The 24,871-nt window shown below is 41.3% G+C and overlaps 1 protein-coding gene and 1 gene segment (V, D, J or C); both read left to right on the top strand.

Annotated features, from left to right (window-relative positions):
- The first annotated feature begins 1,835 nt into the window (after positions 1-1,835).
- On the top strand, positions 1,836-4,292 carry LOC307160670 (Ig lambda chain C region-like). The segment is given in 2 exons: positions 1,836-2,371; positions 3,626-4,292.
- A 5,983-nt stretch (positions 4,293-10,275) lies between these two features.
- LOC307166289 (uncharacterized protein) overlaps positions 10,276-24,871 on the top strand; it is a 37,463-nt gene continuing 22,867 nt past the window's right edge. Inside the window, exon 1 of the mRNA XM_079884542.1 lies at positions 10,276-10,360. The gene's annotated coding sequence lies outside the window, so the exon portion shown is untranslated. The remainder of the gene's footprint in view (positions 10,361-24,871) is intronic.

The following is a 24,871-nucleotide window of genomic DNA, read 5'->3' on the forward strand; positions in this document are numbered from 1 at the left end:
CATACAGGAAAGTGTCTTTGTATTACCCACAAGCAAACGGAGCCATTGGACGCTGGAACCGCGTTCTCAAAGAGACACTTCTTACTGCCGAGCAGGAGAGGAAACCATGGAAACCATTCATACATGACTTCTTGATCACGTACCGTGCAACTCCACACAGTACAACAGGAGTGTCGCCATATGAACTCATGTTCAACTGGAAAATGCGCACAAAGGTGAACATCGGTCCAGCAAGTAAATCTACTCTGCTGACAGAGAAGCAACTGCGCAACCGTGTCATCTCTAAACAAAATGCATCAAAAGCTTACACAGATGTGAGGAGAGGTGCACAAGTACCAAAGATCAAAGAGGGAAGCCTAGTAAGAGTACGGAAACCCTTCCATGTCAAGAAAGGACTGTCAAAGTTCCATAGACCTGCCAGGGTGGTAAGGAGAGCTGATTCAAATGCGTATGTGCTGGAAGATGGACGCACCTGGAACGCTACTCATCTCTCTCTGGTCCCTGACAAGGTAACAAACACCATTGACAGTTCTGTTCTGGTACCTGTGTTCCGGTATCTGTACCTGTGCTGGGACCTGCACAAATGCTGAATGTTCCAGTACCTGAGTCGGGACCTGCACAACGGCTGGATGGTGACGTGCGGATGTCTGCCAGGGTCAGGAAGAAGCCTGCATGGCTTAGTGATTATGTACATTAATCCTTCTCATGGCCTTTGGGGGGGAAACTAAGAGGGAATGACAATGTAAGAAAAAAAAAAGAAAAAACAAAGAGGACGTTGAAACCGTGACTGGAAGAAAACTGTAATTGGAATGCTGTTTTGATTGTGAAATTGTTTGTTTAATTCCGCTTAAGTTTAACGCTTCTGTTAGAAGTGTGTTCAACATAATGTTGCATGCTATAACTGTTAAATTGATACTATTATTGGAAAGAAAATGATGCTAATGTTAAGTATGAATAAGGAAACATTTAAGTTTGCATTATATTACAGCCGAGGTCTAAGTGATTTAAGAGACGGCGTATTAATTTTTATTTTACCTGGTAAGCTTCCTAAACAAGAGGGGAAATATGTTGTGTATTGAGTTGCGGCTTAACCAGTAGAGGGCGATGTAGAACACAATACATTGTACTGGATGTTGGTAAGAACTGTGAAGAAGAAGAAAATAAAGAAAAGAAGTTAAAGGTTGCATCAGCGATTTCAGGCCCAAACATAAATGATCACATTCATCTAATCTTTCCTAACGATCCGCTAGCTGCCCGCCCCATAAGCATGCCGTCAGATCTCAGAGCCTAGGCTGCCTACAGAGACGCGTTTTTTTGACGGCATGCTTATGGGGCGGGCAGCTAGCGGATCGTTAGGAAAGATTAGATGAATGTGATAATTTATGTTTGGGCCTGAAATCGCTGATACAACCTTTAAGTTGGTGCTAGCTTGTTGCTCTCGTCTGTTCTGCTGTGAATTATCGAAACATAACGATTTTGTTGGGTTTTTCTTGAAACAAAAATAATAATTCCCTTGGAAATCACATTTCCAAATTACTAAATCCTTAAAGATAACAACATCAACCAATACTTTTTTCAACCAAACATTTTGAACAGTCCTTTGGAACCTGCGGACCTATGGGATTGAACTCAGGGTTTTCCTTTCAACAGTCCCTGGCTGGCCCTGAAAGCCCGAACCCAGTGGCTCTGTCACAGTGTCTCCACAAACGGAGTCAGTCCCTCTACACAGTGATGTGTCCAAGGAAACATCCCCACACAGTCTCTTGACTCTGAACTCTCCTCCTCCTGAGAGAGAATTTGATCCACGTGTCTACGCACTATTTTGCCAGCTGTGTGCATGACCGGGTACGAGAGAGGGCCCGTCACCTTGGCAATGAACCCAGGAATCCACTTGGGTCCATAACTAAAGTTCCTTGTCAAAACAATATCACCAACTTGAAAACTCCTAACTTGCCATTTGTTGTCATGATACTGCTTTTGTTTACTTTGTTTGTCTCGTACCTTCTGTTGCAAGTCTGGATGCAATGGATCAAGAGTGGAACGCAGGTTACGTCCCAACAGCATCTCTGCTGGACTTGTTCCTGTGGTGGATTGTGGTGTGATCCTGTAGCTGAACAGTACACGTGCCACAAATACACAGCAGTCAAATACAGCAAATATGAAGACTAAAAAAGCAACATAAATGTGTTTGTGTTTGAATCTGAAACCTTTCTCCATGAAATAAATGTGTAAAGGACACAGTCAGCCGAGGTTGAGTGAGTGTTTCACTTCTGTTTGTGTCTCTTCACAGACTGAGGAGGTTTTTGTACGACTGAACATATGAAATGTGTCACTGTGGTATTCGGACAAGGAACAAAACTCATTGTGACTGGTAAGTGATCTTTACACTGTATTTTCATTTTTTAAATCTTTTCACTGTATTAAACATAGTCTAAACTTTATTATAGAAATATATGTTAATTTAGTTAAATGTGTGAACTCAGAGACAGTTTTATCAAGCACCTCCAGTAAACAGTCCTGAAATACACTGACAAGACTTTCACTGCAGCTTTAACTTTCATCTGTGTTTTTATCTGGTTGTATTTTTTATTCAATTAATAATAAGAATAATAAGAATTATTATTATTATAGAACAGACTTTTTCATGTTGTGATTTAAGGACAAGCATCTAATTTGTTTAATTTGATGTATTTTTAAAAATCCTCATTGAACTAATAATGTACAGTATCTGTGAAACAACACATGAGAAGTTGACCTGCGGTGTGACGTGCTGTATTACATCTAAAACTGTTTTGCTAAATGTTTTTTAATAATTATTATACATGAAGCTTTTATGAACTAGTGTATTACTCAATTTGTACCTTTATGTCACGCTGTAGGACAGTTGAAAATGAGCTAGTGAAGGCATGAAGATTATTAAAAATGGTAGAAAATATAGTGTCAGCATCTAAAATATACACTGTGTGACAAATATATTCACATTTCAACCTAAAATCTTGATGTAGAAAATAACAATCCAACAAACTACCCACATACATTACGCACTATTTGACTTTTGTGTTGCAAGTCAATAAAGACATTGAGATGCATGTTTTAAATTTTTAATTATGATGTTAATTATTTATTTAATGATGTGAGAAAATATGATTGTTGACATGTTGATGTGTGACATTTTCTAAGTTTAAATGTAGTCAGAGTTCAATATGTCAGATGTGTGTCTGAGATGCAGATGTTTGTCCATGTTAATGGTGATTTGTGTTGATGCTGATGCAGATGTTTGCCCATGTTAATGGTGATTTGTGTTGATGCTGATGCAGATGTTTGTCCATGTTAATGGTGATTTGTGTTGGTGCTGATGCAGATGTTTGTCCATGTTAATGGTGATTTGTGTTGATGCTGATGCAGATGTTTGTCCATGTTAATGGTGATTTGTGTTGATGCTGATACAGATGTTTGTCCATGTTAATGGTGATTTGTGTTGATGCTGATGCAGATGTTTGCCCATGTTAATGGTGATTTGTGTTGATGCTGATGCAGATGTTTGTTCATGTTAATGGTGATTTGTGTTGATGCTGATGCAGATGTTTGCCCATGTTAATGGTGATTTGTGTTGATGCTGATGCAGATGCTGATGTTGCTCCTCCTGTGCTGAACATCCTCCGTCCATCCAGAGAAGATCTGATCAGCTCCAGTAAAGTCACTCTGGTGTGTCTGATCAATCACATGTCTGTGGCTTTTGCTGATGTGCGCTGGCTTGTGAACGGGAACTCTGTTACTACAGGCGTCTTCACCGGCTCTGCTGAACAGCAGCCTGATCAGAAATTCAAGATGAGCAGTTATTTAACCATTGAGAGCTCAGAGTGGGACAAAGACCAAGATCTGACATGTGAAGCGTCTGTCGCCTCAAAAATCACCAGCACAAGCATCAAGAAATCTCAATGCAGCGACTAAACTCAGAGGATCTGATGTGTTGTTTGAGGGATTATGATAGCGAGTGATAATATCTTCTGACATAGTGTAATAGAAATCATGAATATATATTAAAAATAGTTCAAGAATGTAACTTAGTAGCCTGAACTGTGTCATTTTCTGCAGACAATATTCTGGCTTTAATGCTGATGTAAGATGATTTACAACCTGTTTAATAAACCGCATGTTGAACAAACAGTTTTCTTATTGATTTTTTGTAGAGAAATTAAGCATTTAACCATTCAAAATGTATTAAGTCAGTTTTCACTTCTACGATCAATTGAAGAATGAATAATAAAAGTAGTATCACTGTGTAAATACTCAAATAAATCATGTCTTCAGTTTTAAAATATATGAAACCTCAGATCTTCAGTGGAAAGAGCAAATTAAACGAGTGTTACTGCGAGTAAATCTCATTTGTTCAGAGCACAGCAGAGATGAATGTTGTCTGAATATGGAGACGATCACATGACTGATAATGAAGAGTGACTCAGTGACAAATGAAAAATGACTATTATTTGATACAGTAAAGTTACGATCTAAACTATGAGAAACAAAATGCTCCTGACGGCCTGACATTCGTGTGATCCGACATCATGTGAATCTGGATTGTAAAGTTGATGCTGAAGTGTGTCTTCTAGCAGATGCAGTGAGCTGTGGAGATTTTCTTCAGGACAGGAAGTTGATTCTGACACACAGGAAACACCTGCTGTTATAATCAGCTCTATGGAAATCAGCAGTTTCTCTGTCTCTTTTTATCTGTTCATTCAACCAGACAAGAGCTTTAACAGCAAATGATCAGGGGATCTTCATCTGTACATGAACAATAATGAAGGAGCAATACAATGGGAAAAAACTAAACAAAATTCACATACAAAACAAAGCAATGTTCAGTGCTTTAAAATATAGTATTTGGTGAAATTTGTGACTGTTTTTGGATCTCACTGTTTCTAAGTTTCAGATTTTGATTATTTCAGAACATCAGATGCTTTTTTGTAAAACATTAAACTTGCATTTGTTACTTGCGTTTTATACTTGCATTAATTATTTTAATAAGAAAATACTACTTTTATTCACCAACGCATTTTGCCACACAAGCCTTCATGAGCGCTAAAAGCTCGCAGGAACGCAAAGACTCATTTAAATACAAGCAAAAACATTTTCAGATAGTATGGCATCCACATAGCCTCTGTATTTGTAAAATTGTCCTAAAATATGTGTTTAAAGCCCCCCTGTAGTCAATAATATCCCTAAAACTCATCTTTGATCACCAAAATTACATATTTAATATGCCTTAAAATAGTTTTGAAAAGCCTATAACTCTACACCAGTGGTTCTCAACCTTTTTTGGGCCAGCGCCCCCTATATATTATCCCTTACCCCCTGAGGCTCTGAAGGAGAGTAAAGCTACACTTGTGTGTCTGGCTGAGGATATTTCTGTAGCTCTGGTTCATGTCAGCTGGACAGTCAATGGACGCTCCGTTACAGATGGAGTTTGGAGCAGTGCTACTGAGAAACAACAAGACAAAACCTTCAAAATGAGCAGCTCTCTGACCATCGACTCCTCGGACTGGACCGATAATGTGGATTTCTCATGTGAAGTGTCAGTGGGCTCAAAATTCACTAAGAAAAGTATCAAAAACTCACAGTGTTATTGAAATATTGTCTGAATGAAAATAACAGATGTTTTTTTCTTCTTCTTTATTTCTTTTCATATTATTTGAATGGTATGATGCCATATCTGAGACTTAACACGAGTATATACTTTAATTTTTGGTTTTGGTTCTGCAATTAAAGATCTTTGGCAATGCATTTGTTTGCATTTTCTTTCATAGACATGCATGACTCTCTCTCAGGATACACCTGCACAATGTGCCTCATAATTTCAGCTTTATGTAAATCATGATGTTCCTCTGAGCTCTTTCAGAACTGAAACACACAAACTTAGTCTGTTAAGAAGTCACCGGTTGCACAGATCACAGAGAAATATATTTCAACCACATTGTAATTAACATGATTTTGTAATATCTAATCAATGCTTTATTATACATCACATATCTTACTCATTTATAACTTTTACTGCATAAGATCAAACATATATTTCTGTAATTGACAGGGAACAAATTTAAAAATAACGAGTGCTTGGATAAGTCATTATAATAAATACTGCAATATTTCATAAAAAAAATTAAGAATTGTCAATTTTGATTTCTTGGTGACTTCAACATTTGGAAATCTGATCAAATAGTCGTTAAATATCGTGTTCATTTACCACACATACTCTCTAACAGATAATAGTGGACAAATCTGTTCAAAACTCCTGTAATCGTTCTGTTATAAGAGCAGATCTGTTTGACTAATGCAGTATCACAGAAAACCAGGAAACTCAGCTGAAGTGTGGAATGACAGAAGAGAGAAAGATAAAACTGAAGTCAAGAGCATTTCATTATGAAACACTTGTTTCTTCTGTTGTTCACTGCTGTTTTTGATGAATATAGCAGATTATCCCAACCCAGTCTCATATAAAAACGTACCCTGACTACGTTGGTCCAAAGTGCAAAATGTAGAGGGGTTACAATAATGGCCCTTAAATTGTATGACTGTTTTTTTTTTTTGCCTATTCCAGAGCCATAGAGAGAAAGAGTTGCGACACTCTTTGATGTCGCCGCTATGGCTGTCACGTGGTTCATGTAAGCCCCAATAGTTCCAAAACATACGCTGGCTGTCATGTTCTTCTATGGGACAGACAGCAGCGATTGCATTATTGAACGGTAAATATAAAATAAAACACACACCCAAGTACTTTTTCAGCTGTTATTGCATTATTACATTTTGTTAATTTCAGTTTTGCATTTGGAGATAAGTTTTAGGCTATATTTTTGGAGGGAAAAGCTTAGTGTTCATGTTCGCATGGGTAGTAGCACTGGCTTTAGCGGCTCTAACTTAACTTTTCCATATCATTCATCTGATGATGGACGTCTCATGATATTTATTTTAGCACAACTGGGCTGTATTAGGCTATTGATTCCTGTGATTTTGCTTATAAATTTTGATTCAGCCATTAGCCTACCTTCGTGATCACGCAAACAGGTCTGCCGTGGCGGTCCGTTCAGAGTTCGCTTAAATATTTTTTATTAAACAATGACAGACAACAAAAATGTGTGCTTGTGTGGGTGTGTGTGAACAAGAAAAACAAAAACCAGGGGCAGGTGATCCATGAAACAGACAGGTGATGGCCATAACAGAGGTCCAGCATTGTTCTCACAAGCCGCTTCACTCAAGACAATAAAACATAATGAAAAGTTAGTATATCCCAAAAAATTAAATAAAATAAAAGTTGCTATGAAGGTGGTAGCGATTCATTACCGAACTCTTACTGTCACAGCTGACGAAGTTGCACAGACAGTGCTTGAAAATTGGTTGAAACAACCAACATAAAATATAAATAATTACGCTGTGCATGTACAAATGAAGACCAGTATAAGCATCGCAAAGGGCCTCTGATACAATATAGACAGATGACAATTCAAAAGAGGTCGATATTTCAGCAACTTAACTCTGGAACAACTCGACGCGCAGCAATGTAAGTGAATGGTGTCCAACGCCCGATCTTCAAATCCCGGAAGTAGGCGGTTAAAAGCGCCGCCATTTTTTACAACGGAGGTCTATGGGAGTGTCGCAACTCTTTCTCTCTATGGCTCTGGCCTATTCTTTTCCTATTGTTTTCCGTCCGAGTCACGTGACTTTCAAGATTCCGGCTGTGAGAACAAAAAACATGGCGGACATTTCTTTCATTTTTAGTGAAAAAATCAATATTTTGAGTTAGTTTCTGAAACTGAAACGTTTTGGTTGAGTCACGTGACTTCAAGAAGGATGGGGAGTGGGTAGTTGTTAGAGTATCTGGACCAAGTTCACAGTAGGTGGCGGTAATGCACTATCTATCTATCTATGAAGGAGAGAGATGATCTCCCACATGGAAAGAACCTATATGAGGATATATGCGCATATATGAAACCTATATGTAGTTTATATGCACATATATGCTGCATATATACAGCATATATGCACATATATGATAATATATATGCTGCATATATACGTATATATGCCACATATAGGCAAAATTGAGGTGCATATATGTGCATATACAGGCTATATAGGTCTCCTGTATTGCTTCTTTATATCCACATATAAGGCCTATATGTACATACAAGATATGTTTCCTATATAGCTCATGGCAGGATGGTCATTTTGTAGCTCATATCTCACTTTTGCAACTGTCATACATGATGCCTAGCTCAGATAGGCACATCTATCAATTCGAAGCTCACGGAGCTGAGAAGATCAAAAAGATTATTTTATTTTTTTCTGTTCAGTTTTTTGTCCTATCTTTGTTCTTGTAGGCTACTATTTGATTGTTGTTAAGTAAATAAATAATGTACATTTCTACATTTTGGGCTTGTATATATGTTGCCTATAGCTATGGATTTTAATAATTTTACTAATATATAGGTAAACAAATAGGTGCATAGGTGAACATATAGGTGCATATATAGGTGAACATATAGGTGCATATATACGTGCATATATGCACACATATATACGTGCATATATGCACGTATATATGTACACATACAGTATATGTACACATATATGTGCATATATGTACATATAATATGCTATAGGAAAACGGGCAATTTTATATATGTCACATATATTAAAAACCTATGTCAAAACCTATATTAAAACATATATGTTTATATAGGTTCTTTCCATGTGGGCTGTCAAGCTTTTACAAACACAGCATGTGTTCTCTGGTTTGCTACAAAGTGGGAGTCTTTCAGGCTTTTGAATTTTTTTTAATATACTGTATAACATCATAAACATAGCTTATGGAACAAAACAATGGGATTGAACATTTCCTTAATTTTTGGTGTTCTCCTCCGTCACCCACTGTGTCAGCCAAGTTTTCCCACTGTAATTAAAAGAGATTGTTATTAATTTAGGTCTTTACATATTGATTTTTTTCACTAAAAATGAAAGAAATGTCCGCCATGTTTTTTGTTCTCACAGCCAGAATCTTGAAAGTCACGTGACTCGGACGGAAAACAATAGGAAAAGAATAGGCAAAAAAAATATGTAACAGTCATACAATTTAAGGGCCATTATTGTAACCCCTCTACGTTTTGCACTTTGGACCAACGTAGTCAGGGTACGTTTTTATATGAGACTGGGTTGATTATCCATATAGACAGTGTATGCAGCAAAAACCGAGATTTTAAAAGGAGTGCATATTGCATTATTTAATGAACATAAATATATAGGTAACAATGCAATATGTAACAAGTTGTTTTAACTATTCACGAGTTCACACTTACAAATAAATCGGATAGATTAAATTGGTAAACATATTTGGCGTGCTGTCCGGGGAGAGGGCTCTGATCTTGGTAATTGGCCGAAAACGCTGTAGACCGAAGACTGTAGAATATCCTTAGGAGGTGAGTTTGACTGTGATGTATGGTTTGCCTGCGTGCTTATTGGGTAGTTGATTACTGATTGTAGACAGCTGGTGATACTACAGTATTTGTGATTACTGATTGTAGACAGCAGGTGGCAAGAGTAGCTTATTTTGACGTGTTCCTCCCGAATACGTAAACATCATTTATGTAAACCTGAGCTTCCTTTACATGTGTTTTGTTCGGTTTTTTAGATCGAAGCTTCTTCATAATGACTAGGCTATATATAATATAACTGGAATATAGCTGGATGTGAATTGTGTGTTTTCTCTGTTTTCACTCATGATGGAGAGAAACAGACCAGTTTTACTGACCTGCAGGTTCTCACGAGACAAACCGCAATCATTAACCATATATTTTCATGAATAGGCCTACTTACCTGAACAAATATTCAGTCAAATAAAAATTGAAACAGGTCTTCTAACTGAATGAAATTCTTGTCTTGAAATCCTGTGCTGAGTTTAAATGATTCAGTGAACAAATTTAATTTTAATATTCAGCAGTATCATTTGAAATTATAAATGAGATGCTTTGAATTTTATTATTGTGCAATTTTAATTTTAGTATCAGTCTATATTTCATATATCACCTCTTAGAGAATTTCCCTTAAACTAACATTCATTTCACAGGAATGGAGGAAACATTAGGATTTTTCATTATTTTTTTCCATATGTGAAGTAAGTTAGAATATTAAAGTAGTTTCTGGATGAAATGATTGGCTGAACTCCAGTGATCGTCACTCTTTCAGAGTTTCTCTTCCTCATATATGAGTCTCTCAGTCTCTCTTATTCTCTTCATCTCTCCACTAAACTCAAACTGCTTCACAGGGAAGATGCTGATCATTTTCTACTTCACTCTCCTCACTCTTCTGTCATGTAAGTTATTTCACTACAAACATGTTGTTCTCTCAGGGGTGTCAAAGTTGATGCAATTAATTGTATTGATTATAATTTTTCAGGTGTCAGATCTGTGAAAGTGTTCACACAGAAACCCTCTGTGCTGACAGAACAAAAAGGCAAATCTGTGACTATGGATTGTAACGTTGTAAAGGATGAGGGCTATTATGTCAGCTGGTATAAACAGAATCCAAATGAAGCTCCTCAGTTTGTGTTGAGATTCTATCATTCACACAGCTCTCCTAACTATTATGGTGATGGTTTTACATCCAGCCGCTTCACATCTACAGCTCAGTCAAAGATTGATTATAGACTGACCATCAATAATGTGGATGTTGGTGATTCTGCAGTGTATTACTGTGGCACATGGGACAACTCTGCTAAAGAGAGCGTATCACAGTGATTCACACCATGACAAAATCCTCCTCACTGCTCACATTCACTTCTGCTTTTAGACAACAGATGATAAGAGCACTACTTCACACCTCAGATTAATGATGAATTACAAACGAATGTTGAGATTATTCTGCAATTTCTACTTTATTATAATCTCAATCTATTTACTAACTCTGATTTAGTGTCTCCATCATCTCTAGTGTGTAATCTTGGCGTTATTTTTGATTCACAGCTGACATTTGATGCCCATATTGCAATGATCTTGAAAGCTGTGTTTTTCCACCTCAGAAATCTTGCCAGACTTCGACTCTCTCTATCACTGCCTGATGCAGAAAGGCTTATCCATGCCTTTATTACACTGAGGCTTGATAACTGCAATTCTCTTTATTCTGGTCTTCCTGATGAGTCTATTGAGAGACTTCAATATATTCAAAATTCAGCCGCACACATCCTGACTTACACAACTCGTCATATTTATCCAGTTCTTTATAGACTGCATTGGCTTCCAGTACAGGCACGTATTGATTTTAACACTTAGATTTTAAACATATAAAGCTGTTCATGGGTCAGCTCCAACATATCTTCGTAACATTCCAACTCGTTCTCTACGTCCTTCCGACTCTTGTACTCTTCAGCCTACATTCAAACTGAAGTCTATGGGTGGTCGAGCTTTTTCCGTTTCTGCTCCAAGGTTATGGAATGCTCGGTAACACTTTAGAATAAGGTTCCTTCGTTAATGAATAACTACAAAGGAACAAATGAGTAACACATTATTAACAATCTAGTAACTACTATTAACTAACAAGAAACTCTGATTAACAAATGAGTAAGTAATAGCACACAGATGAAAGTGGTAGTTCACTATTAACTAATCAATAACTACTATTTTTTTAATGCTTCCCAGAGAACTACTGAAAAAGTTTCATAATTCATGCAAAACTAATCAATAACTAATGCAGGACAAATGTCTAGCACTACATTAACATTTTAACTGCTATTGTAAACAAATACACAAGGTTATTTACATTAGCAATATGTAATAGCATAGCAGACTTACGATTTCAGAAAGCTGTCAATAATTAGCCTATGCTGTCATATAGCAATAATTAGCTACGTTAAACACAAATCTAAAGCAATAATACTTTCCTTACATAAACATAACTATTACCGAATGCTACATGTGGAAAATATAAAATTAAGCATGCTTTTTCAACAGAACCAGCTGCAATATGATGCAATTGACTTGCGACTCCCAGCTCACCCCTGCTCACACGCCCCGTTTCCTTGGTTAAAATCGCAATTTTCTCACGATTTAAAAATAGTTGGAAACATTTGGGATATTGTAAGTAATCAACTTAACAAAATATATAACACTGGCCTTGAGATTTTGGGATATTTTAATGTAAAATTCTTACATATTGTACCTTTAAATAAACAGCAGGCTTCCACACTATAATAGCTCTAGACCCCAAAACACGACAGTGTTTAGACAGTGATAGGACTACAGCTGCCATAGTTGTGGTGTCAACACACTGATTTTTTTTATGCATCGGGCTTGTTTTTTGTTTTTGGTGAGTGCCCCTTTAAATCACATTGTGAAAGACATTTTCCTCTAACTATTGGGTTAGTGACATTAGGATCTTAACACATTTTCTATAATACAAGACAGTACATCTGACCAAATGCAATTACAATGACTTACCTTATACTCCCGAATGAGATGTCCATCATCCTCACCAAGGTAGATGCAAAGTGCCTTGAGGACTGCTGCCCTTTTAAAGGAGAACGTACTTGGTTACTAACGTAACCTCGGTTCTCTCTAGAAGAGGGAACGAGTACTGCGTTTTTGTAAAAACGCTACGGGAAAAACTATTTTTTCACGAAATACTGAAGCAAAAAATTATCCTTAATTTTCATACATGTAAAGCGCGTTGCAGCAGTAGTCAGCTATGGCGAGACGGCTTGCTCGCTCATTGGCTGCTCTGCGGCAACTGCATAAGCCTATCGAGCGAGGCCTGAGGTGACGTCAGGCCAATGAGGGCGCTTCGCGCCCTCCTTGCCATTTCCCGCCGAGACGGGTGTGGCTAACCTCTATAAAAGGAGCTTGAAAAGGCTGATTCACTTGATTTTCATCGCCGAAGCGAACCAGAGTGAACCGTATGCACGGCAGAGAACGCAGTACTCGTTCCCTCTTCTAGAGAGAACCGAGGTTACGTTAGTAACCGAGTAAAAACGCTACGGGAACCCCTTGTAAAACGCCGTGCTGGGATAAAGACACCGATCACTGGAAGCTAATCCAGGTGTACAGTGCATAACCACCAGATAGACTCACAAAGAGTTTGGGAATAAGGGAGGGGGGACCTTAATTCCCTATACTGTAGCGTCCGCAGACGTAAAACATGACCTCACAGAGAGAGTCTAGAGACAAGAGGGGATTCCCTCCGTCCTTATATGGCCGCGTCCGCAGACGCGAATATGACATCACATAGACAGGGTGGGGAACCTGAACTAAATGTGGGAAATGTGGGTCTTACACAATTCTGCCCATAAGACAGTCGGTAGCGCATTGCGCATGCGATTTCAGTGTTCTAGTTAGACAGCTGAATCGACTACACCGATAGTAGCTTAGCCTGCAAGGCGGGAACCTCTAGGTTGTAAAACCTAATAAATGTAGACGGCGAGGCCCAGCCTGCCGCCGTACATATATCCTGTAAGGTAATCCCGCTGGACCAAGCCCACGAGGAGGCAACACCTCTCATGGAGTGCGCTCTAACTCCCAATGGGCACTGGAGGCCCTTGACAGTATAAGCCAGCGCTATGGCGTCAACTATCCATCTGGATAGGCTCTGTTTCGAAACAGCCATTCCCTTGGAACGTCCACTGAACGAGACAAAGAGCTGCTCAGTCTGTCTGAAGACAGCAGAGCGGGACACGTAAGCTCTTAAAGCCCTAATGGGGCAAAGAAAACTTGAGTCCCCTTCCTCACTTGATCCTGGCAGGGCAGACAGGGACATAACCTGAGCCCGAAACGGCGTGTTGAGGGACTTTGGCACATAGCCATGCTTAGGTTTGAGTATGAATTTAGAGTCATTAGGTCCAAACTCTAAGCACGCTGGGCTCACGGAGAGCGCGTGCAGGTCGCCTATGCGCTTCACCGAAGCGAGAGCCATCAAAAACACTGTTTTGAAAGACAAATGTTTGAGGCTAATAGATTGGATAGGCTCGAAAGGGGCACCTTTCATGGCCGCCAAAACCGTAGAAAGGTCCCACATAGGGACTAAAGGAGGTCTGGGTGGATTCAGCCTCCTAGCTCCCTTGAGGAAGCGGATGACTAAATCGTTTCTTCCTAGTGACTGACCCAGCGTTGTTCCAGAGAACGCTGTAATAGCCGCCACATAAACTTTGAGCGTGGAAGGGGAGCTATCCAACAGCTCCTGTAGGAAGGAGAGAACCTCCGTCACCTCACAATCGAGAGGTGATAGGCTCCGAGCTGTACACCAGCCGGAGAAAACCGACCACTTTGAGGCATAGAGCCGCCGAGTCGACGGTGCTCTGGCCTGAGTGATGGTATTCATCACTCCCTCTGCGAGATCAACGGATATCCGTTGAGCGCCCACACATGAAGGGACCACAGCTCCGGGTGTGGGTGCCAAATCGAGCCCCCGGCCTGCGAGAGGAGATCTCTCCTCAATGGCACTGGCCATGGAGCGATGTCTGCTAACTGCATCAGGACTGGAAACCATGCTTGGTTCTTCCAGAACGGTGCTACAAGCAGCACTGGGCATTTTGTTTCCCTGACCCGCTCTAACACCTGTGGCAGGAGGGAGACGGGGGGAAAAGCATATAGCGGGCAGCGCGGCCACATCTGGGACAGCGCGCTGTCGTTCTTGGAAAAGAACACGGGGCAATGAGCGTTTTCGCGGGACGCGAATAGGTCCACCTCCGCTCTGCCGAATCTCTCCCACAACAGCCGGACTGTTTGTGGGTGTAGAGACCATTCGCCCAGGGGAATGTTGTTCCTGGACAGTCTGTCTGGGCCCACATTCTGGAGCCCAGGCACATGCACTGCTCTCAGCGAGCGCAAATTGTGCTGAGCCCATATTAGGAGGCGTTTCGCCAGCCTGTACAGGGATGTGGATCTCAGACCGCCCTGGCGATTTATGTAGGACACCACGGCCGTGTTGTCCGAACGGACTACGACGTGTTGGTCCTTGATTTGGGGACAAAAACGCGTCAGCGCGATCAGCCAGTCGTCCAAATATTTCAGCACTCGCATGCCTCTGAGTCTGAGAGGGGCGAGCGCTGCGTCCATGCATTTCGTAAATGTACGAGGTGCCAGGGACAAGCCGAACGGCAGGACTGTATACTGGTATGTCTGACCCTCGAAGGCGAATCTCAAGTATCGCCTGTGATGTGACGCTATCTGTATTTGAAAATACGCGTCCTTCAGATCTATTGACATAAACCAGTCTCCTCGGCGAACATGCGCAAGGATTTTCCTGGTCGTGAGCATTTTGAAACTGCGTTTCACTAATGCTCTGTTCAGCCGTCTTAGATCCAGTATGGGTCTGATACCACCGTCCTTTTTGGGGACTAGAAAGTATCTGCTGTATAGCCCCCCTTCGCTTTGAGCTTGGGGTACATGCTCTATCGCCCCTTTGCTTATCAGTTTTGATATTTCGGCGCGAAGTAGGTGTGCTACTTCTAAAGTCACCGTAGTTTCGACGCGCGCTGTGAAGCGGGGAGGGCGTCGACAAAACTGTAGCGAGAAGCCTCTCTTTATAATGCCTAGCACCCAGTCCGAAACCCCTGGAAGCGCTGCCCATGCTTCTGCATGGCTGGCTAAGGGCTGGATGCGAAGCGCGCTCTGTTCGCCGTGCGACAGAGGTGCTTCGGGGCGCAATAACATAGGCGTTATGCCTGTGGCATTCGAGGCGGGGAGCGCGCTTATTACAGCGGGCAGAGCGCTCATCCTCGACCTTACTACAGTGCTTAACTGAGTGAGGGAGGGCTGAGAAAGTCTCGTGGGACTCATGTCTGCGAGTAAATGTGGGCGGGAAGTGGGCACATTCACTGCTTTGGCCGCGCTGCCTGCCTGAGCAGAGCGAGCGCGCACAGGTCCCGTTTTTACAGAGAGCCTGTGATCTGTGAGACATAGTGTTCGTGGGCACTGGGAAGTGGGCACTTTCACTATGTTGGGAGCGCAATCGACCTGAGTCGATTTTATGTGCGCGAGCCCTAAGTGTAGGGCTGTGCTTGTGTGTAGGGATGGGCACTGAGGAGTGGGCATCGACACTACATTTATAGCACCATCGGCCGTGGCCGGGACACCAGAAAATACACTCTTTTCGGGATATATTTGGGTAGCCGTGAGAATGGCTTTTGTGTGCAGGCAAGCGGGCAACTGTGCGGGCTTGCGCCTTGCAGAAAACGCTGGAACAGTCGCAAATCTTGGGACTGAAACAGCGGGGCGCTTGGGTGAGAGACCGGCCGCAACGGGACTCACACACCTGCGCTTTCCTAGGCGTGCTAGGACTTCTTCGGGGCTTCCAGCTTCACCACAATCCTCGGCCGCGGCCCGCGCTGAATGGGGCGTCGGTTGGTAGAGCGAGAGCGGGGCCTCGAGCTGCGCTGCTGTCGCTGCTGTGAAGAGGCGGCCGAAGGCGGGGGCTGAGGATGAGAGCTCCGCGGAGTCTGTTTATCACGACTCGCTGCAGAACCGGAGCGCTTCGGGAGGAAGTGCTTGATGGCTTGAGACGCTTTCTGGGCTTCGGTAAATCTCTCCACGAACTCGGAAAGAGAAGATCCGAAAAGGCCAGCGGAAGACAGCGGGGCGTCGAGAAACGCGGTGCGCTCGGAATCAGCCATCTCCGTGAGCGTCAGCCATAAATGCCTCTCAGCAACAGTGGCGGAAGCCATACACCTTCCCATGGCTTGTGCAGCAGACTTGGTAGCGCGGAGTGTTAGATCTGAAGCGCTCCTCAAATCCGCGATGCAGATAGCGTCAGGTCCCATCTCGTCCAACTTACGGAGGAGATCACCCTGGAATATCTGCAGCGTAGCCATGGTGTGTAGTGCTGACGCGGCCTGCCCAGCGGCAGAGAAAATTCGCGCGAGCAGCGTCGACGTCATGCGGCAGGCTTTTGAAGGCAACACCGGTTTAGTCCGCCGTCCAGCAGAGGGCGGGCAAAGGTGGGTCGCTATCGCCTGTTCCACCGGCGGAAGTGAAAGGTAGCCTCGGTCTTTCGCATTATCCAGGGCGGAAAATGCTGGCGACACAGACGAACGCTTTCGCGCAGAGTAGGGCGCGTTCCAGGCCTTCGCTACTTCTTCATGAAGCTCAGGAAGAAAAGGAGCGGGCTTTGACTCCGGAGAGGTGCGCTCACCAGGGAGGAAGCTACCATCCAGCCGGGTGCGAGAGGGGAGTTCCGGTGCAGACCACTCGAGGCCGAGGCTCGCCGCGGCCAGCGCGAGTACTCGCATGAGCTCCTTCTCGATGTTGGCTCTCTTAGTGGGCTTGCGGGCAGGAGGCGCGAGATCCTCGGAGCTCACCCAGTCCTCGCTGCCTGAAGCTAGCAGAGAGCAGGAATCCTTCTCCCCCGACGCGGCCTCGGAAACGACTTCCTCTGATGAAGCGGCGGCAGACTGCGGGCGCTGAGCATCAGGAAGTGATTCAGGAGAAGCCGGTGAAGCAGGCGGGCGAACCAGCGAGCTTAGTCGGGCTGGAGCGGGTTCCGGGACCCGCTGCGAGCGGCGCTTCTTACGGCGCGGCAGCGCGGCGGGGAATGCAGGCTCTGAGAAGAATGCCAGGCGAATCCGCAGAGTCACCATCGGCAAAAGCTCGCAGTGAGGGCAGCCGCCGTCAGCGAGCGCGAGCGCTGCATGGTCCTCACCCAAACAGGAGACGCAGATGACATGGCGGTCTCCCTCGGTGAGTGGGGCTCGGCACGAGCCGCATGAAGGCATCTTTAAAAAGACGCAGCTCTTTTAGGGGGTGAGTGTCGCAAGGCGAACACACACACACACACAAGAACAGTAATAATAATAGAAAGGATATGGCGTCGGAAAGCGCAGCAGGTACGGCTGTAGAAGGCGGCGTTGGCCAGCGGCTTCGAGGGCTCGTCCCGCTGAAGTGCTTGCCTCAGACGACGCTTGCTTCCTTCGTGATCCAGCGATGCGTGCGCTTCGCTGAAGAGATGAAAATCAAGTGAATCAGCCTTTTCGAGCTCCTTTTATAGAGGTTAGCCACACCCGTCTCGGCGGGAAATGGAAAGGAGGGCGCGAAGCGTCACCTCAGGCATCGCTCGATAGGCTTATGCAGTTGCCGCAGAGCAGCCAATGAGCGAGCAAGCCGTCTCTCGCCATAGCTGACTACTGCTGCAATGCGCTTTACATGTATGAAAATTAAGGATAATTTTTTGCTTCAGTATTTCGTGAAAAAAGAGTTTTTCCCGTAGCGTTTTTACAAAAACGCAGTACGAGAGGACTCTCGTAAGAGAACTCGGCAACTCTAGCGAACTCTAGTCACTTCTTCGCTGATTTTCCCTTTTGTTGTCGCATGTTTTCCCCACGAGCTCCCCCTACAGCTGTGGGGGGGCGTATTTTTCACAACACGGTCGTAAAAAACTCACTTGCGGCGGCCTCCTCCCCCTCTCTACCGCTGCTCATGTGCATTTTTTGGGGGTTTTGATCGGAGCAAGCCAACTGTATCGTGTGGAGCTATGTCTACCGAGGTGGGTAATCTGGTAATACATCATACATGCGTGTGTGTTTATGTCGAATTGCCGTAAAGCAATTAGTGTTTCGCGCTCGTTCTCATTCTCGTTCTTGTTCTCGCTTCTCACGAGACTTCCAATTTCTATCTTGCCGTGACGGTAGTCCCCAAGTTGCAAGGTTGGTTTTCCGCCTGGGAACGCTGGGGGGAGCGGGGAAAGTCACCAATATCACCAGAACAGGTTGTTTAACCATCCAAATGATTTCTAGACAGTTTTATTAAGTTAAAAAAGTTACCAAGTTCTCCTTTTAAGATTGATGTCACTTGTAGCCTGTGTAAAAGGATTACAACTATTAAAATATAATAAATAATAAAAATGTCTCGAAACTGTAGAATATTTCAAACCTGTGGTAACCTCAAAAATATATACACAATAACTGCATTATACATTCTGTAAATGGACTGCCCTCTTTAGCTCTATCAGTATAGCTGTTAAGATGTATGTTAAATGCACTGTGTCTAAAGCCTGGAACACACCAAGCTGACGGTCGGCCTTTTGGGCAGTTTTTGTGCGTCGGCCGACTAAGTTTCCTCATTGTGTTCCTCACCGTCGGCTGAAATTGGTCCTCGTCAGCTTTTTTTCAGGCCATCGGTGAAAGAACTCGTCGGGAACTCTGATTGGCTGTCCAGCTTAGTGAATGAGTCAGTGCAAGAGAATAATAGAGAGCCTAAGTCCCATGGGACCTTACTTCGGAAAAAATATGTATGGTAGTCAATGGCGAGAGACAACTTATCTTTTTATTCCGTCTGATCTGTGCCCTGAATTACACATATGATGTTTGTCAATTTAAAAGATAATTATGAAAGTCAGTTGTCATAAGTTTGTCATAAAACAGAAGAGTAACGTTTAGTTTTATGTGAAAATCGCTCAATGAACTACATCTCTCGTCTCGCACTATGTAGGCTACGTCACAAGATCCGTTGCTCGTATGTGTGCAGTCTGGTACAAAACACTCAGGCATGACGGCGTAACATTACGATTATAAGGTAAGACTACAGAGAAAATGACAGACGTTAGCTTCAGTAAAGTTAGCTTCATTCATTGAGAGAAAAGGTATGACGTCACACGTGCGCCTTTTGGGTTTGTAGTCTCTGTAATTACGTATTTTCACAGTCTTATACCTCAGCAGTTTTACATCAAGCTGCGACTTTCTTGACTTTAAAATGTATCTTTTAAATTGATAAACATCATGTGTGTAATTCAGGGCACAATTCAAACGAGATCAACATATTTGTTGTCTCGCGCCATTGACTACCATACAATATTTTTCCGAAGTAAGGTCCCATGGTGGTCTACCGGAAGGGGAGGGACTTAGGCTCTCTATCCGGTTGTTAAGTCTGACGTCATGCGTGACGTTTAGCCCTTACAGGTGAATTATCCGGTCACTTCGGGGTGTGATGAGTCCGGGCGTAGGACCCAAGCAATCTAATTGGTTCAAAGCACGTTTTATGGGTAATCGCTTTAGTGCCTGGTTACAATTCATATAAAATCACTTTATTATAGAAGACGTTTGTACTACGAGTCATTAATGTATTTAATGTATTTTAAATTATATGTTTCATATACTAGTATTTAACCGAAGCTATAGATTGTGAAATTAAACATTTCTCGTTGTTAGTGTGTTTTTTAGTTAGCTTAGATAGTAGCATAGCATACAGCTAACGTTATCCGATGACCGTGCTATGAGCTTTACCTGAGCTTATACTGCACTGATACTGCCTTACCATATTCACAGCAATTTGTAATGCAATTATAATTCTCATTATTTTTTACACTTTTATTTATTAAAAGATCCATAAAATAATGTTTATTTGTGTATATTACTATTTTTCTTATTAACAGTTTAGACATTTGAATAAATTACAGAATGCTAGCTATGTTTTGTGGGTACAAATATTAATTGGTTGTCTAGCCTTGACTAAAGAACAGTATAATAAAATTATGGAATCACAATCTTAATGTAATTAATCAAACCCCTTAATTCATATAATAATCTTTTATTTGAAAGAAATAACATTTTTAAGTACTGTATGTTTTGTGACGAAGTTATTTGTTATTAAGCAATAGGGCATAATATGCGTTTTTTATTACAAGCATGTCATTTGTGTACTAATGCATATGATTTATGTTATAATTAATTCTTAATACAGACCATCATACAACATAATAACATTTAATGTAATAAAATTAGAGAATTAGAAGATTAGAATTAGAGATATAAAAAAATTAATTAAATTACACAATACAATACATAATGAATTCAACTGCATTATGAGATGTAATATATTACATTTTTATTAACACAAAACTACAAGCAAAATGCACATCGTTTTAGGACATTTATAGAGCTTTTTAAAATACACAACAATACAAAGCAGCTTTAAACAAACATAGTATGTCTTAACTTTCCTAAACACTTTTGTGATAGTCCTCTGGCTATACACTGTGAAGATTTAAAAACAATTAATGTTGAGTTAGCTGTGTTAAAATATTTAATGAACTGGGCTGCGTTCTCCGAAACTACCTTAACGCTACGTCGTTCTTAAGTTGTACCTTAAGAAGTACCTTATCGTTAATACGTGGTTTCCGAAAGCTTCTTAGTTAAGTATACCTTCTGTAAGTCATACGTTCGTAAGGTTGGTCTGGAGCGCTCTTAGCTATACCTTATCGCTGCTGACGGTTCATACCGCTAGTGGCTGCCCACCACTACGCAAAAAGCTTTTTTACATCGCAGTTTAATTACACATAAACAATTTTATATGAACATTAAAAAATCTTTATATGAACATTAAAAAATTATAAAATCTGATTTAGTATTAAAATTACATTTTTACTTTACTTTAAAATTTTACACATAAAATACTTAAGTTGTTATAGCCTACACCCAGTGTATGGAAGTGTTTTCATTAATAAAGTTTCCATACACTAATGGTTGTTAGCTTTTTTAATTACTATCCTAAGGCACATCAGCTGGCGAACCATTTGACAGAAAAGGCTTAGGAGTCTATATAAAGAAAGATGAGTTTACACAAACTTTATAGCTATGGCAGCGAGACAGCGAGTACTTGTTTTAAATCAAAGACGGCGCCGTCCGCGGAGCCAGTTAGTGTATGTCAACTACATGGCTGGTGGATAATCAGCATACGTTGTGGAGAACATTAACACACTTATGGCCGTAAGGGTTTGGGATTGCACACTTGCTAAATTATAAACACATACTCATATTTATTTCTGCATGTACATATTTCAATGAGCCCCGATAAATGCAGTTTGTACTATTTCTAAAACGCTTCTTTATAAAGAACATTGTTTTCTCAATACTTTACCTATACCGCTGTGAAGGAAAGAGCGCACAATCGATCATCGAGGCATCGATATCAACCTATTCAACGCCTCCACCATGGACAGCGCCTGCTAAGGTCGAACTTAAGAAGGTTTACCTTAAGCAACATCCTAAGGTATAGTTCGGAGAACACACGTAGGAAAGGTATACCTGTAGTTAAGGTGTACCTTTTGAGTCTTCGTAGCGCGCTAAGAGACAACGTTATCGGAGAACGCAGCCCTGTAAGGTTAAAGTTTTTTGAGAGCTAATGAGACACAAATAGATGCAGTGTCTTTTGCTGTATGAAAAGTCAAATCTTTAGCTTGAAGTAAATTCATGTTGTATGTGCAGTCAATTCTTTGTGGAACCATCCTAAGGCCTAGATGATGCAGTCAGTCAATTTCCCCTTGGGATGGTGGGGTTGTGACCTGGTAGGTGAGGAGGCTGGACTAGGTGTCATGGACTGACTTGAGGGAACTCTGCAAAAACACACAAACATGCTGCAACACGTCATGTGCAACTGTACACTTGCAGTCTTTAGTGCTATGGAACATCACTCACTGTTTTCACACAAGCAAGACATTAAGTCACAAAGATCATGGTAACTAACTAGTAATGACTCAAGTGTTACTACACAAATTCTATCGGAATTACTATCTAAAACTTCACCAAAAACCTCAAAAGCTTAAAATGACTTCAGTAACTAGTTAGTTACCATAATCTTCACTTTATAATACGCATCCAAATAATTAGTAATTCCCATAGAAGTATGCAGTAACACTTGAGTCATTACTAGTTAGTTACAATGATTCTTGCAGTACTAATGAAAAGCCAATCCTAAAGTAGAATCTTCTAATCATTCACAAGATATTCACACACACACACACACACACACACACACACACACACACACACACACGCACACACACACATACACACACACACACACACACACACAAGTATGAGCTAGCGCGCTCTCCGTGGGCGGAGTCACATTAAAACTTAATGAGCTGACATGAGAACGACTGACATCTCTCTCTTTTCATACATATTACATAAACTGAGAATATATATTTTTATATAAAAATTACTTCATTTAAAAGAAGAGAATTCAAGCTTCATGCCTGTGTGTCTGTCAGTGATGCCTGTGTGTCGGTCACCCGCGGTTACGAGTCATCCAAAAATATTTTTAATGATATTCGGGTCACGGTCGGTCAGGTCGTTTGAAATAAAGATGCCAATTAAACCTTTGTAATTTATATTGTACTAGACACAATTTTCTATGAAATACATAGGCCTACACTTTATTAGCTGCAGCTCAGTCTGCAGGTAGAGATGGAGGCGGCAAGAGAAAAGGTGAAGACTGGGGAGTGGAAGCTCCGCAAATACACAAATAGAAAGAGCAAAATGTGGGAGACATTTGCCGAAATAATGAAAGATGATGACCAAAGTGCTGGCTTTGTCATGTGTACTTCTTGCGATGCTATTTACACATTTGATAGCCACAAAACTGGCACGACCTACCAGGCACGGTGCCAGGATTCCAGTTTTGGATGGGCCAGACCAATTGTGGGTGGGCCTTAAATTAAAAACGTTAAATAAAAAAATAAAATAAAAAACGTTATCCAATCACTGCTTAACCTAATAAAAAAATATTGACTAATATAGCCTACTGTTATATTATCTGTGCGTATACATAATATAGATTTTAATAGCTTGATGCTCTTTAAATATTTTGCTGCATTGTTAAAAGTTTCGGACGGACCTATCCGCGATCGCTCTCCATGGTTCTGACCAAAGAAGAGCGCTTTGGAATCTCTGTTACGCATCATACGCATCATACCTGGGCTGCATTTTCCGATAACATAGTCTCTTAGCGCGCTACGAAGACTCTCAAGGTATAACTTAACTAAAGGTATACTACCACTAAAGGTATCATTGCTAGGCGTCTTCAGGGCTATCACCCACTCGCTAGGCAGAGGCGCTGAAAGGCAGAGGCGCTGGCGCCCTCCTAGCAACGGCGCTGTTTTTGGTAAAACATGATTTTGACGACTTCATTAAGTTTTGTTTTATAGAAAACTCTTTTTAAAAGATTTTCGTTTTGTATAAATTGTATCTTAATTTTGATCAATGTTTTATCAATCAATTGCCCGTATTTAATGAATAAGAAGAAAATATATATAGCAGACAATCGCCGGCACGATCACTTGTATTGCTTGTGCCTCACAGTTTTGAGAAATATAGGCTATATATTACAGAAAGCTTGAAATGTCTACTTTTAAACGAAAATATTCAAACCAAAATAAATAGGCTACTCTCTGATTATGTAGGCCTAATCCATATGAAATGTGCATTTCTCTCTGGCGTTCATGGCGAGTCCACATCGTCAACTTCATCTTTGCAGCGACACAGAAAACACCAGTTTATTACTAAACAATTAAATGTCTCCTTGCTAATTTAGACACATTCATAATCATTACTTTAAAGGTCCCGTTCTTGGTGATCCCATGTTTCAAACTTTAGTTAGTGTGTAATGTTGCTGTTAGAGCATAAATAATATCTGTAAAATTATAAAGCTCAAAGTTCAATGCCAAGCAAGATATTTTATTTTAACAGAAGTCGACTACAGCGAACGGCTCGTTTGGACTACATCCCTCTACTTACTTCTTTAATGATGTCACTAGAACAGTTTTTTGACTAACCTCCGCCCACAGGAATGCTCCCTCAACTCTACTGGCTACTTGCACACTTAGCCTACTGTGTTTACTCAGCTCTTACGGTGATTTTCTGAAGTAAAACTGACGCTTCATCTTTTGTGTGATGTACAATAAACTTTATTGAACTCATCAGTATATGTTTGATCATCATTCAGACCTGGTCCGAAACAGCAGACTTGTAGGCTATTAATAAATAATGGATACATACAAGCAGATGACAAATACGTTATAATAACCGTAATTAAACTACTAAACTATACCTGTTTCATCTCTATACAGC

Source organism: Squalius cephalus (genome assembly GCF_949319135.1).
Source record: "Squalius cephalus genome assembly, chromosome: 1".
Lineage (NCBI taxonomy): Eukaryota > Metazoa > Chordata > Actinopteri > Cypriniformes > Leuciscidae > Squalius > Squalius cephalus.